The 14,113-nt window shown below is 33.0% G+C and overlaps 1 pseudogene; it reads right to left on the bottom strand.

The window, feature by feature from the left end:
• LOC140512312 (RNA-binding protein EWS pseudogene) overlaps nt 1-13,579 on the bottom strand; it is a 175,098-nt pseudogene extending 161,519 nt beyond the window's left edge.
• Nucleotides 13,580-14,113: the final 534 nt, after the last annotated feature.

Here is a 14,113-nt window from a genome sequence, read left to right as displayed (position 1 = left end):
TAATAAATACACTTTCTTTTAAGAACTTTCTCCTAAAATTCATTCCGTTTCCTATCTTCCTTTTTCTTTCACATCTCCGTTTCCTTTCCTGTATCTATTATTTCTCTTTCTCTTTATTTTTTGTTATTCTTTATCTTTTTCTTCTGTCAGTGTGTTATTTTGAGTATTGTCTAACCCCAATTATGGCATTTGTAGCTACAAAGATTTTTCAGTCATCTCCCTGGCTAGCTGTATCTATCTCTCAACCTACCTTTATCTATCTGTCTATCTATACATATATTTATTTAAATATGTATGAATCATCTACCTAATCTATTTTTCCTTCTTTCTATCTATGCTTGTATATATGTGTGCATGTATATATATATACATATATGTACGTATGTATTTATGTGTCTAGTCATAACCTATTGTGTAATAAGTCCCTGTCACATAATTGGAGTTTAACTAATGGTGATTGATTCATTGATTTCTTGCTATGTGTAATATACAATCCTAATGGGTTAAGCTTTGAAGAAGATAAATAAATCACAGTCTTTAACCTTATTTGTGGAACTTTCATAATATAAAATAATATGAAAAAAGTCAAATAAGACTCCTAACTCTCAAATTATTCATCACTGGGGCAATTGAAATCATTAATTCATATGTACATCAGAGACAGTATCTCATGGCCAAACAATATTTTATTATTTCTGAACTTAGTCACAATATTTCATATTCTGTTTCAATAGCCCTTTTTGGTAGCTGGACTGAGTAGCATATGCCACATGTGTTCAAGTATTGTATTCAATCATCCCTGTCTCATTAATCTGTTTTCTGCTTTTATAGAGAGAAAGAGATCACCTTGCAAGCATTCTTTTTATTAACCAGAGAAGCAATAGCAGATAGTTTGGTCTCTTGACTATTATGAGAATAAATTTCAGTGGTCCATTTCCTCAACATTTCTGGACTTGAAGAGATTTTTGTTTGACCAATCCAAATACCTAAGAGAGGGATAGTGATATAAATTGGAATATGGTAAAAAACTACCAAAGGTAGTAAGCAATTCACTCAGTGTCCATCTGAATTATTAAACAGATAACATAAAAAACCCAAGTAAATAGCAAAAACAAAAGATTGTAAAAATATTGCTGCAGAAGCAAGCTTCCCTTTGTTCCCACTCTTCCATCAAGCCATTCTGAAAGAGGACTGAGAAATTCAAACTACTTAGGGAAATTTCCCTAATTAGCATACAGGAGAAGATAGAAATAGGTGAGTGAAATTTCTCTTGATTTCATTGTGATGACTGTTCCCATTATGTGCCAATCTTGCTACTAATTTCCACAAAGCAATCTGGGGATTGCTAGCTCTCATTCTGTGTAGTCTTTTCAATCAGGAATCCAGCCTATTCTAGACTCTAGCTTCTTTAAGCCTGCTTTGAGTCCATGGAAAGCTTTATCTACTGAATTCATTTCTCATTTATTTTGTATTGCGTATTTGGAGTATAATTTCATTTTATTTCATTTTTTTTGGAGAGGGCATGGCAATATGTGGTAAGTGACTTTCCCAATGTCACACAGCTAGTAAATGTCAAGTGTATGAGGTCGTATTTGAACTCAGGTCCTCCTGACTCTAGGGCCAGTGCTCTATATACTGCACCACCTAGTTGCCCCTGTTACAAATTATTTTAAATATATGCTAGTCATCTCCTAAGTTTCATTATAAATATATCATTTCAAAAATATTTAAGAACTTTCAGCTATTTTTTTCATTACTTTCATTCTCTTACCAGTAAACATTCAAGGTCGAAAAGCAAGGGATCAATCATAATAATCATAATCATGTTTTGGATCATAATGTATGAATATACTTGCAAAAATGTCAATGAACATGTATATGATATAGCTACAGATATATGCTGAAGTCATTATTAATTTATTTTAACTAGTTTGGAGGATTATTGTGATTCTCAATATTTTAGTGAGACTTTTTTAAAAGCAAGTAATATATGCCAATATATTTATATTTAATTTTTTAAAATGATAAGTAGTAGTGTTTCAGAACTGAGGGCAGATAAGTATAGGAATGAATATAGCTATAATGCTATTGACAAATGATTGATGTTCTACCAGCAGACAGGACTGCACAAGTTGTGCGAAGGTGATAATACATATGCCTAATAAATCATGTTATAAATCACCAATTCTCTGCCTGTTTTGCAAAATGTGATGCTTCATGAAAACCTCTTTGGGTTTGTCATGATCAGAGGAGTGCTTTAAGGTGTTTAAATACCCTGAAAAATAATCATACTTTCCAACTATGGCATAAAGCTACATCCTACAACCCCAAGGAAAATCTTCAGAAAACACACTTCATATTTCTTGCTTTAGAAGATAACCTGAATGCCTATTTCTGGCAACTGTTTGGACTTGAATTTTTTTGAAGTGGTATGATACATCTCTCTGTCTCTCTCTATCTCTCTTCTTCTCCTTCTTCTTCTTCTTCTTCTTCTTCTTCTTCTTCTTCTTCTTCTTCTTCTTCTTCTTCTTCTTCTTCTTCTTCTCTCTCTCTCTCTCTCTCTCTCTCTCTCTCTCTCTCTCTCTCTCTCTCTCTCTCTCTCTCTCTCTCTCTCTCCCCATGTTTTTCTTCCTCCACGTCTTCAATGTTTGATCCTTCTCATATTCTCATACATGTATCCACATAAGTAAAGGTATCTTTCTCTGCTTTCCTTTCTTTTTTCTGAGATCAGTTTTATTTTATGTTTTATCTAGCACTGATTACTGAAATTTCATGAGCTATGAAATTATACATTCTTTTTTCATGTCTACAGCTCCAAGTTGTTTTAAATTCATCTTTCTAAAACTGTAAATTGTCAGTATATATAATATGAATATACATGTACATGAATATATCTAAAGACAGATTAAAAATAGTAAATAATTATCTTTAGAGGCACTAATAACTTTCCAGAAAGTCAGTACGTTCCATTTAGGTACACTTGAACTTCGTACAACCTGTTGCAACCATATTTCCTTTACCTAACGATGCTGGGGCTTGGTTACCTTTGTTGTTATTTTTTAACAATTTTTTTCCATAAAGTACTGAACTAAAAACTTGAACCTGAATTTTATTATGTTAATTACTACTACAATCACCTGCAGAATCTCTTGTATTTTTTAAATCTCTAGGATTCCAAGAAAAGGGCGTTCTGATCTGTAGTCTTTTGAGAAGATAGTTAACATCAGAAGTGATGTGTCTGATAGGATGAGAAGGATGGAAGACTATTCCTTGATATTTACTTGAGAATTGCCTACAAATCTACTAAAACTAAGGAAATCCCATGCTTTGGAATCGATAATCACTACTGGAAATAAAAGGGGGCTGTCGAGCTTAAATGTGGTGAACTTACATGTTGGTTTGTGAAATTATCCTTAGAAGAGAGGAAAATCTCATACTGTTCTGGAAAAGGCTAGGAATCAATGAGATAGATTTTGTGTTTTATTCCAAGTGCAGAGTCTGCATCTCACTCATATAATGGGAAGTTGCCTGTCGTTGTGCTGAGCTTCTACATCGTGACATTTAAGTCCTTTAATCAGTGGAGTCAGTAAATTCATTTCCAAGATAGAATTTATTCCCAGGAAGGAAAAATCAGTACCTATATAGTGTTATCTCTTGTCACCTATTTCTATCTTCTTCTTCTTAGCTTGTACAGAAGCATAACTACATGATTGAAGGCCGTATCCAGGTGCTGTATCTCAGATTGAAGACTTCTCCATGCTACTGTTAACTTCTTTTAACCTCCTTTTCATTTCAAACTACTTAGATTTCTATGATAATTATCTCCTTTTTGATCCTTTTTCTACATGAAGAACTATCCCTTCCACTTGCCAAGGCAAATCACTTCACATACGCACGTGATCCTACTCTGTCTCATCTTCTTCACCATATTGTTCCTTCTATCATTCTAACTCTCATTAATTTTTTATCCCTCCCTTTCTGCTAGTTGCTTACCTACTGGCTACAATTATTCATTTGTCTCCTTCAAACACCGATACATAAATAAAAAGAAAATCACGGTTTTTATCTATTCATCTTCTCCAACTACAATCTCTCTCTCTCTCTCTCTCTCTCTCTCTCTCTCTCTCTCTCTCTCTCTCTCTCTCTCTCTCCCCCCCCTTTCTTTCTCTCTCTCCCTCTCCCTCCCTTCCTGTCTCTTCTTCCTCAAAACTGAACTCCTTGAGAAAGTTGTCTGCAGTATAAACCTCCACTTTATTTTCGTTTTATTCAGTTTGGAGTCTAACACAATTATTTAACTGAAATTACTCTCTCCAGCATTATAAATTATATATTTAATATTATTATTTTAATATTCATTGAACAAAAATGAATCCCATATTATTTTTCCCTGCTACTCCTCTCCCACTTATTGAGAAGGCAAGCAATGTGCTGTGAATTAAACATATGAAATCATAAATAAAACATCTTCCATATTAATCATGTTGGAAAAAATAACAAGAAATATAAAGAAAGTGGAAAAAACTACTTTTCAATTTGCACTCAGGGTTCATCAGTTCTGTATCTGGAAATGGATATCCTTTTCCATACCAAATCATCTGGAATTCTCTTGAATCATTGTATCAGAAAGACTGTTGGTTATTATTACAATATTGTTGTTACTGAGTACAAGTATCTCTTTGTTCAGCTCACTTCAATTTTCATCAATTCGTATAGTTAGTCCTAGAATTTTTTCCCCTGAAACTATCCTTCTTGTTATTTCTTATAGGACAATGATGTTACATCACAATCAAATATCACAACTCAACTCAAGCTCCAATTTTTGATAACACAAATATTGCTGCTCTAAATATTTTTGTACTTGTAGGTTCTTTTTCTTTAACTAATGACCTCTTAAATGCAAAATCTAAGGGCTTTTTTCATTCCTCATCATTCTTGATTCTGAAGGTTTAATTCTGTACGTAATCCTATTCTCCTTGATATTCTCCTCTTTATAGTCTTGTGATATTGTTCTCTTCTGGTAGGAACTTCATCCCAGATTTGTTTGATTTCTAGGTATCTGTGATGCCACTCAAATTAGGATCTTTTATTATTTTTGCCTTACTAAAAGTGCCTCTTATTGAATCATGTGATTAAAGAAGTCCTTCCCCACCCATTGAAGGGTCTGTCCATTGAGGGAAGATTTATTTGGGAAATTGTATTGTAGCAGGGTCTCAAGTACCTTTTTTTTTTTTTCTATTGAGGCACCAGGTCAGAAGATTATGCCTTCTGGCTCTAAAAACTCTATAAATACTCTGAGGACGAGGTTTTACTTTGGGGCTTACTGGCTGGAAGTGATTTTTGACCAGAAGAGGACTCCGGTAAACAGTTTAAGGATCCCTCCTCCCCCCTCCCAGATTTTAAAGCCCAGATATTCCCTCTCTGTCAAAGATGTATGTATGTAAACAGTCAGATATTTTGGAAGCATGTCTGTTGAATTTTGATTTCTCTGTATTTACCCTGAAGTTCAGTGTTGACTTTTTCCCCTGAGTTAACTGAATGATACATGTGTGTGATTAAAGTAATTGTTAAACCCTCAAAAATTGCCTTTCTTTTTATGAATACAGATCTAAGTATCTGTGATAGCAGCCTCCCACCCTGTACATGTTGGGGTGCTTATTGTTGCAGTATCCACTATGGCTCTATGCTGGGCATTCTTCTCCTCACACTGTATACTGTTTTACGTGGTGATCTAATCACCTCCTGTAGATTCAAGTATCATCTCTATGCATATGATTCTTAAATCTATTTTCCAATCCTAATCTATCTGCTGATATCCAGAGTCTTCTCTTTAACTGCCTCTCAGATCTTGATGTCATATATATTTTAAGTGAGATACAAAAATGAAATTAGTGTTCCTTTTAAACACTCTTTTTTTCAAAACTTCCCCATTACTGACAAGTATACTTTATTCTCATTTACCCATCTCAGCTTAAGACCAATCTTTGCCAAAAAGATCTTCCTCTTCTTCTTTAATCTTAATTTTTTGTTTATTTGTTTTTTTGTGACATTCTATAACTTATTCTGTATATATCTTGTTTTTACGTAATTTTATTTGTTTGCTCATTTTGACATTCTCCTTAGAATACTATTTAATAGCTGACATTTCATAATTGTGTTAACTGACTGATTTATGAATATATTATCACAAGGCTACATTCAAATTCTTTAAAGTTTCCAGGGATAAATTTCTTTAGGGAAAATATGTTCCAAATTATGCACTCTAGCTCTTGAACTCCCATCCAATCATCCAATTTGTTTTCTATTTCTGTTTCTATTGTCAAAATACAATCACAATATAATATTACATTTTAGATGTTAAACATTATTTACTTAATAATAAGGCAAATATATTACAGGCACTAACATAGTAAATATATGTGTAATGAAAATTACAATGCTCATATTAACCCACATCACACTGTCTCACCAGTGCATATAATACCTATTGTAACAGCCAGAGATACATAGGAACCTGACAGGGAAACACAAGAAGGAACAAAACTCAGGTGCTTGAAGCTACTCATGGCACTGGATGGTATGCTTCAATGGTACTGGTCTGTTCAGGTATAAAAAAAACTCATCAAACTGCTTCTTTGCTCTCTGATTGATGGTTGATTCTCACCACTATTCATTTGTGCAAATTCTCCTGTCTACTTAAATATAACTTTTATAAAATCTCTTATTTGAATGTCAACCTTAAAAGGGCAATTAAAAAGTTTTAGTTCTTTAAACCAGACAATAGCAAAACTCATCATATTTTCTATCTCTGGGCTATTGAAATGAGCATGATAGCTATTCACTTACCAAGATGAAGCAGTTAGCATGCAATTGCCTATTTCCACTCCTTCAAATTAAATTTCTAGTGTTGCAAGCATTTTCAACATTCTGCTCCAGTATTTTCAGACATCATGTTGCATAAAATTCCAAAATTTTGACTTTTAATGGCTTCCTAAATCATACCTATTTTTGCAGCATCTTTCCCCCCGTTGCCTAGGCTGGAGTATTTACATTGAATGATTTATCCATTATTAAAAATAATCCTGTAATGGAGGGGAATGGGCTTTTAACCATTAAGTTTCTAAGCTTTGGAACAGTGATGCACAAACCTATGCAGATCCCCTACCATCACTGAATACTATGCCTTTTTCAAGTGTTAAGTTTTTGACAATTAGAAATTTCAGCGTCTGTATAGGTGAACAATCTCTGTTCATTATAGGAACAAACTATAAGAAATTCTACATCTCCAGAAGGGGACAAAGTTAATCATTACGCAGGGATTTTTCAGAACGTCTTTTTTTGTTTGTTTGTTTGTTTGTTTGTTTGTTTAGAGATTATAAATGTTTGTTCTTTCTGTCAGCTTTGGGAAAATGGACTTTATCTTATGTGCTTATCCATGCCTGTTGTTGATAACATTGCATCATCTCAAATCTTTAAAAATGTTGTCTCCTCGGTTAGTGTCTGAGCTCTTTGAGAATGAGAGCTGTCTTACTTTTCTGTTTGTATCACTAACACTTAGATCAGTATCTTATATGTATTAAGGAATTAATAAATGCTTGGTTTATTTATAGATTAACATCATTTTTGTACCTCTCAATATTCACACAACGTCCTTATTTTTATATTTGAGGTGATTACAGCAATTAAAAGTCTTCAGTGTGTTTTTATGTGTCTCTCTACGCATTACATTTCTAAAATGTTGCCCGTCATTTAAAAAAAAAATGTTTCTAGCTAGGATTGTATTCATCAAAGCAATAATGCAAAACTAAGTGAAACCATGTGCTAATGCTAACTAGCAGCACATAGAGCAGAACAGTATATTATGTGTCTAAGTATGGGAAAGTAAGCACTGAAAAATCAATGCATTATACAATACATGTGAAATTAAGCCTCAGAGAATCAATATCCCAGTAATCCTATTAAATTCAAGCAGCAGTGATTAACACCAAAGAATACCATAATAGGCAATAAGAATAATATATTGATTACCAGCGACAACAACCTGCTGATCACTCTGGGCACAACTAATTTGGAATTCTTTATTACATAGTAAGTCAATCAAAATAATTGTATCCTCATGTGAAAATATACATTAATTCATAAAGTACAAAGACAATAATTCTGATCAAGAAGAAAAGAAATTCAAAATTAAAATTGAAGAAAAATTCATTACGGTAATTAAATAAACAATAAGAATTATCTTTAATTAAATATGTATTCACAAAACCTTAAAATTTTGACTTCCAAACAGCAAACCCCAACAAGTAACATATGTAGTCTTTATTTCTTATATGTAACTACGTTTTTTCACTGTTCAAAATAGTACCTACAAAAATATATGTGTGTATAGATGTACATACATATACATATACAAATAGAGATATAGGCAAATATATATATATATATATATATATATATATATATATATATATATATATATATATATATATATATATATATATATATATATATATATATATATATGAGGGCATATATGAATATGTGTGTATACTTCAGCTGTCATGTAGCATTCAAACCTTGAGCTATACAACATTATATCATATATTTATTCTTAAAATTAAAAAAATTGAGGCTCAGTAAGGTTAAGGTACTTGCTAAGTCACTCAAGTATTAAGTTGTTAAAACAACATTCAAATTCAAGTCTTTTGTCCCCAAATACTGAAACTAGAGATTTTTGTAACAAATCGTTGTTGCAGTTTTATTTTTAATTCCATATTATTAATTATGTAACTTTTTCTTTAAATAAAGAGTGGAAATTGGTGTAAATAAAATAAATTCTTTTTCCCTGTTCTGAAGACAGATCTGGAAGAAATTAAAAGTTCTGCATTTGATACATCATAACATATTCTACAATACAGCTTCCAAGAAAACTTGAATATTATGAACCCAAGGTAATAGAATTACTTATACTTGTAAGAAAGTGTAACACTACACAAGAAAATTGGAAAATCACCAAAATTGGCCTGTGATGCGTGCCCAGGAAAACTCTGAGATGTTTGTGTTGTGAGATCTAACGTTCTTTTCTGGTCCAAGACAAAAAACATGTCACGAGGGCTTATGATGGATCCACATGTGCTAAAAGTGTGTGCGATAGGAGCAAGCATGGTTTTCTGATTGAAGATCCCAAAATTCTTGTGAACACACAAGCACAGAGAAAAAACATTAAAAACATATAATATTTGAATGAAGAATATTTAAATGTAAAAATAAAGATTATAAGTTCTGTTTTGGTTCAATGAGTATGAGATACCCACAGGACATCCTTTTGAAAAGGGCCATTATGAAATAGTTGATCAGGATGGACTCAATTGAATTAATCACTTGGGACATTTCTGAACGAACGCAAAACTTTGATTTTGGGTTTCTATGGATAGACTCTGTTAGCTGCTGCAGGTTTTAATTTGGAATGATCTTTCATATACTCATTAATAGTGTGCAATTATCTTCTGAGAACTCTGTTGAGATGCCTTTACTACTTGTCTTCTAGGAATAACCTTTGGATACATATACCAATACATATGTATATACAAAAATCTGAAAAATAAAACCATGCGTGTATGTATGCATACATGCATGTATATACACACATAAGTAAGACATACCTATATCCACCCATAAATATGGATATGCCCAAATTGGAAATATACACATACCTGCGAGTATCTATGTGTACATACATATGTGTGTGTTTTAATTCTAATTATTGGGAAATATTTTTTAAAAGAAAGATACATTTTTCCTCCATTATAGGATGACTGATTTAATTAAGAGTGAACACAAAGACCTAAACCAACTTTACTTACTATATATAACTCCTTTTTATTATTTTTAGAGATATTTTAAGCATTAGAGGATGAAAATAGGCTGATAAATTATTTCTTGTTGTTACATGGATAGTTAGTCACAACAACACAAAACTTAATATTCTTTCTATGTGAGAGTCTTTGGTCAGAGACATGAACTACATTTGAATTCAATTTTAGGTCTCAATTCTCTGACCTTGAGTGAACAATATCATTTATTCTTGGACTTTCAATATATAGTGAGATCCCAAATTAAGAAAACTTAAATTAACAAGAGAATAAAGTAAGTCTTACATCATCTAGCTTTTCACATTTTCTAAATAATTATTAAAAACATATTTCTAGTACACACATTGTTTGTTTTGATAATTCCATAAAATTTAAAGATCTTTCTTTATTAGTGGTAAGGAAAAAGTCACATTGCCCTTGAGTCTTTCAAAGTGAGGATGTAATGCGTGTGTTGCCTCTGTGACCATTACATGAGATTTCTCCAATCAGTCCATAGATACTTTTATGCCTTCTTTTTTCCTACTTCCTTTCTTTTTTTCCTAATTTCTTCTTTTTTTCCCTTGTTTTTCCCTTGTTTCACTGGCAGCACAAATAGACCTTTGTGAAGTGAATTGGCTTAGCTAGGAATTACTGGTAATTCCCATTTGTATGATCAGTGTCACTATGCAGTCTATAGGTGTAATTTACTTGTATATCTATTTCATTTCTAATTAATCTTTTCTTTATGTTTTCTTTTTCTCCTTCTTCATTCAGGTTACTTTTCCTCCAACAGGACCAAAAGTGCTGCAGTACAAAAATCCCCTGCATATGACTGTATTGATTGTTTTGTTGTTGTTGCTGTTGTTTAGCTGGAATGAGGAAAAAATGAAAACACCTTAGGTGAAGTATCTCAAAAAACATTTAATTTAGAATAAGGGAGAAAAATGCATATATATATGTATATATATACACATATATACATATATATATGTGTGTGTGTGTGTATATATATATATATGATATTGTTAACTATTTATAACTTAAAGAGATCTTCCTAATTATGACCCACTTGCTTAAATTTCAGGAGAAATTGTTCATTGATGAGAAAAACACATGATAGATGATAGAATGATAAATAGATAAGTAGTTTCTAATGCTAGTTATATTACCTGACAAATTCTTCTGCAGGTGCTACAGTAGCTAGATGAAATAGCTAGCTAGCTAGCTAGTTTTATAGCTAGCTAGCTAGCTAGACTGATTGATTGAGGAATGGACGGATGGATGGATGGATGGGTAGATAGTTGCATGGATGAATGGATAATAGCTATATGCATCTAAGGCAACATGTGAAAGTGGAAGACTTTAGACCTTAGAACCAAGAGATCTCTGTTCAAGTTCTGCTTGTAATATAGACTCGTTGGGATATCATGCATAAGCCTGTCAACATCACAGGCAATGTAAAGGCTATGAGTTTTAGATTTAGTGGGACCACATATGTAGAAAACTACAACACTAGGAGTTACTCAGTTGGTTAATAAGACTTTATTAAGTGACTACAACATGATAGGCACTGTGCAATATACTAGGCATACAAAAAATAAAGGCCAAACGATAGTCCCTTCTCTCATGAAACTCACTATCTAATGGGGGAGACAACATGTAAAATAACTATGTACAAATAAAATATATACTGCATAATTGCAGTTAAGCAACAGAAAGAAGACATTAGAATTAAGGGACATTTGAAACGATTTATTTTCTAGTAAGTATGAATTTATCTGAGCCTTGACAGTATCCCAGGGATGGCAAGAGGAACAGATGAAGGGGGAGAGAATGCTTGTCAAAGAAAATAGGTAGTGAAGATACATGAAGTCGGTATATGTGTTCTCTTATGCAAAGAACAAAAAGGATACCAGTGTTTCTGTATTGCAGAGTATGTGGGAGGAGGTAAAGCAATGCTGAAAAGGTAGAAAGGGACAAGATTACAAAGGGTCTAAAAGCCAGAGCGTTTTGCATTTAATTCTGAAGATGATAAAGAACCACTGCAGCTTATTAAATGGTGAGGTTGGGTAAGATCTGCACTTCAGTTAAACCTGGATATTAGGAAAATGAATTTGACAGCTGACTGAAAGCTGGAGTAGAGTGGGAAAGACTTAATTCAGGAAAAGCATGCAACAGGTTGTTGCAATAATCTAGATTTTAAGTGATTAGAACCTTTACCAGAATGGGTGCAGTGTAAGAGGACATAAGGTGTTTCATATAGGAGAAGTTATGAAGGCAACATTGACTATACTTAGCAACTAATTAGATATGTGGGTGAGTTAGAGAAAGGAGTCAAGGATGATACCCAAAATCACTCTACAAAATTGAGGAGATAGTGGTGCCCTTGACAGTAATAAGAAATTCTGGAATAATGAAGGGTTTTAAAGAGCTTTAGAAGAAATATAATAAATTCAGCCTTTGATGTTCATTTTAAGAGGCCAGCAGGACATCTGTTTACAAATAGGCAGTTGAAGATTTAATGATAGAGATCAGGAGAGAAGGTAGGGAAAGACAAACATATTCGAAAGTCATGAGTAGACAAGATTGCCAAGTGAAATAATATAAAAGGAGAAGACTGAAGACAGAGCCCTCGATCATGTGATTGACAGCTAGATAAAGACTTAGCAAAGTAGAAAGAAGAGGGACTTGAGGAGAACCAAAATGAAGTAATATCAAGGAAACCTAAAGAGAGGTGAGTATATGAAGAAAAGAGTGACCAATGGTTTCAAAGGTTGCAGAGAGGAAAAGCAAATGAGGACAGAAAAAAAAATTTAAGTAAGAGATCATTAGTATCTTTGGAGAGAACAATTTCAGTTTAAAGAGGAGGCTTAAAAGTCAGTGGGCATAGAATTAAAAATAGAGTTAGAAAAAAGGAAGTAGTGTTTTAAATTGTTCACAGTTTCTGGGATATTTTATCCATAAAAGAGAAAAGAGAGAAGTGGTGACAACTAATGAATACGAATGGAAAGATCAAGTGGGGGTTGTTTAATATCTTTTTTTTTTCTGTGTGTTTCTTTAATTTCTTTTTCTTTGTTTTCAATTTTGATTTTTCATTTTTTAACACAGTTTATAATAGATAAAATAATTCAAACTTTTGGTCAGGTGATACTTCTTTTTAAAGCATTTACAATATGGACCAAAAAATATATATTTTTTTTAAACATCAACCAACTGAAACACAAATAATATTTAAGCTGCTAACTTTACAAGCTCTTAACCTGTCTCCACAGTATTGCTAAGAATTAAAGGACCCTAACTTATTGTTGTTGATCTAAAGTCCTATGCCTAATAGCTTAATTTTATACTTAACCTTGGATGTTCCCCTACCCATAATCTATAATTGAATATATCTGGTATTAAGCTTACAAACCTTTTGACTATAGGAAATTGCCACCAAGAGTAGGGACGTTGCAGGGATACAATATCTCCCCGACTTCATGTCAGTTCCAGGCAGGATTAGATTATCCATTTGCATTCAGTCAGGCTTAAGGTCTGCCACCCTTCCCATGAGGCCTGAGCTATGGGGACACCCCGCTTCCCCCTCACCCAGCCAAAAAGACCCTCTCACTGACCTCGGGCACCTGTGGGTCAAAAGATCCACGCTGCCGCTGGAGACTCCTGTCTGCCAAGACATTTTTACCGGTGTGTGGCGACTGCACATGGTGCAGCTCAGACCCATAGCTGACCATCGCAGGAAAGAGAAATGCCAAGGGTGAAATATACATCTTTAAACTAATAGATAGATAAATCAACCACATGATAAGCATAGCATATGACCTCTATCAAGCCAAGTAAAAAATCTATGTAAGTAATGAACAACTAATAATTGTGTGGATCTTTTAAACGTTTCTTGTTTTCCATCTACTAAGGGCACGTTTAACAAAAATGATTAGGGGAGAGTTAATTATCTATGTATAGGTGGATAGACTAAAAATTCTAGTTAGCATGATTCGCTTTAGAAACAATTTTAAAACTCTAGAATATGAATTACAAGTGTATCTTGTGAAATAGTAAATGTTCTGTTGGCTAACATCTTTTATACATGCATTTTATGCACACATTGTTTTGTCTGTTATTTCAATAATATATAAAATTCACTCAAAAAATGAAAAGCGGGTAAATCAAAAGAGTTTACTTTTAAGTATTATTTTATGATTTCTCTTAATTTAATTTTTCTTTCATATTTCCTACTTCCCTTCCCCTCTCCCTTGTCCTCCTCTTCT

The sequence above is a fragment of the Notamacropus eugenii genome, chromosome 6, assembly GCF_028372415.1.
Source record: "Notamacropus eugenii isolate mMacEug1 chromosome 6, mMacEug1.pri_v2, whole genome shotgun sequence".
In the NCBI taxonomy this organism is placed as follows: domain Eukaryota; kingdom Metazoa; phylum Chordata; class Mammalia; order Diprotodontia; family Macropodidae; genus Notamacropus; species Notamacropus eugenii.
Note: the sequence above shows the minus strand (reverse complement) of the source record. Positions and strands in the feature narration are given on the sequence as shown.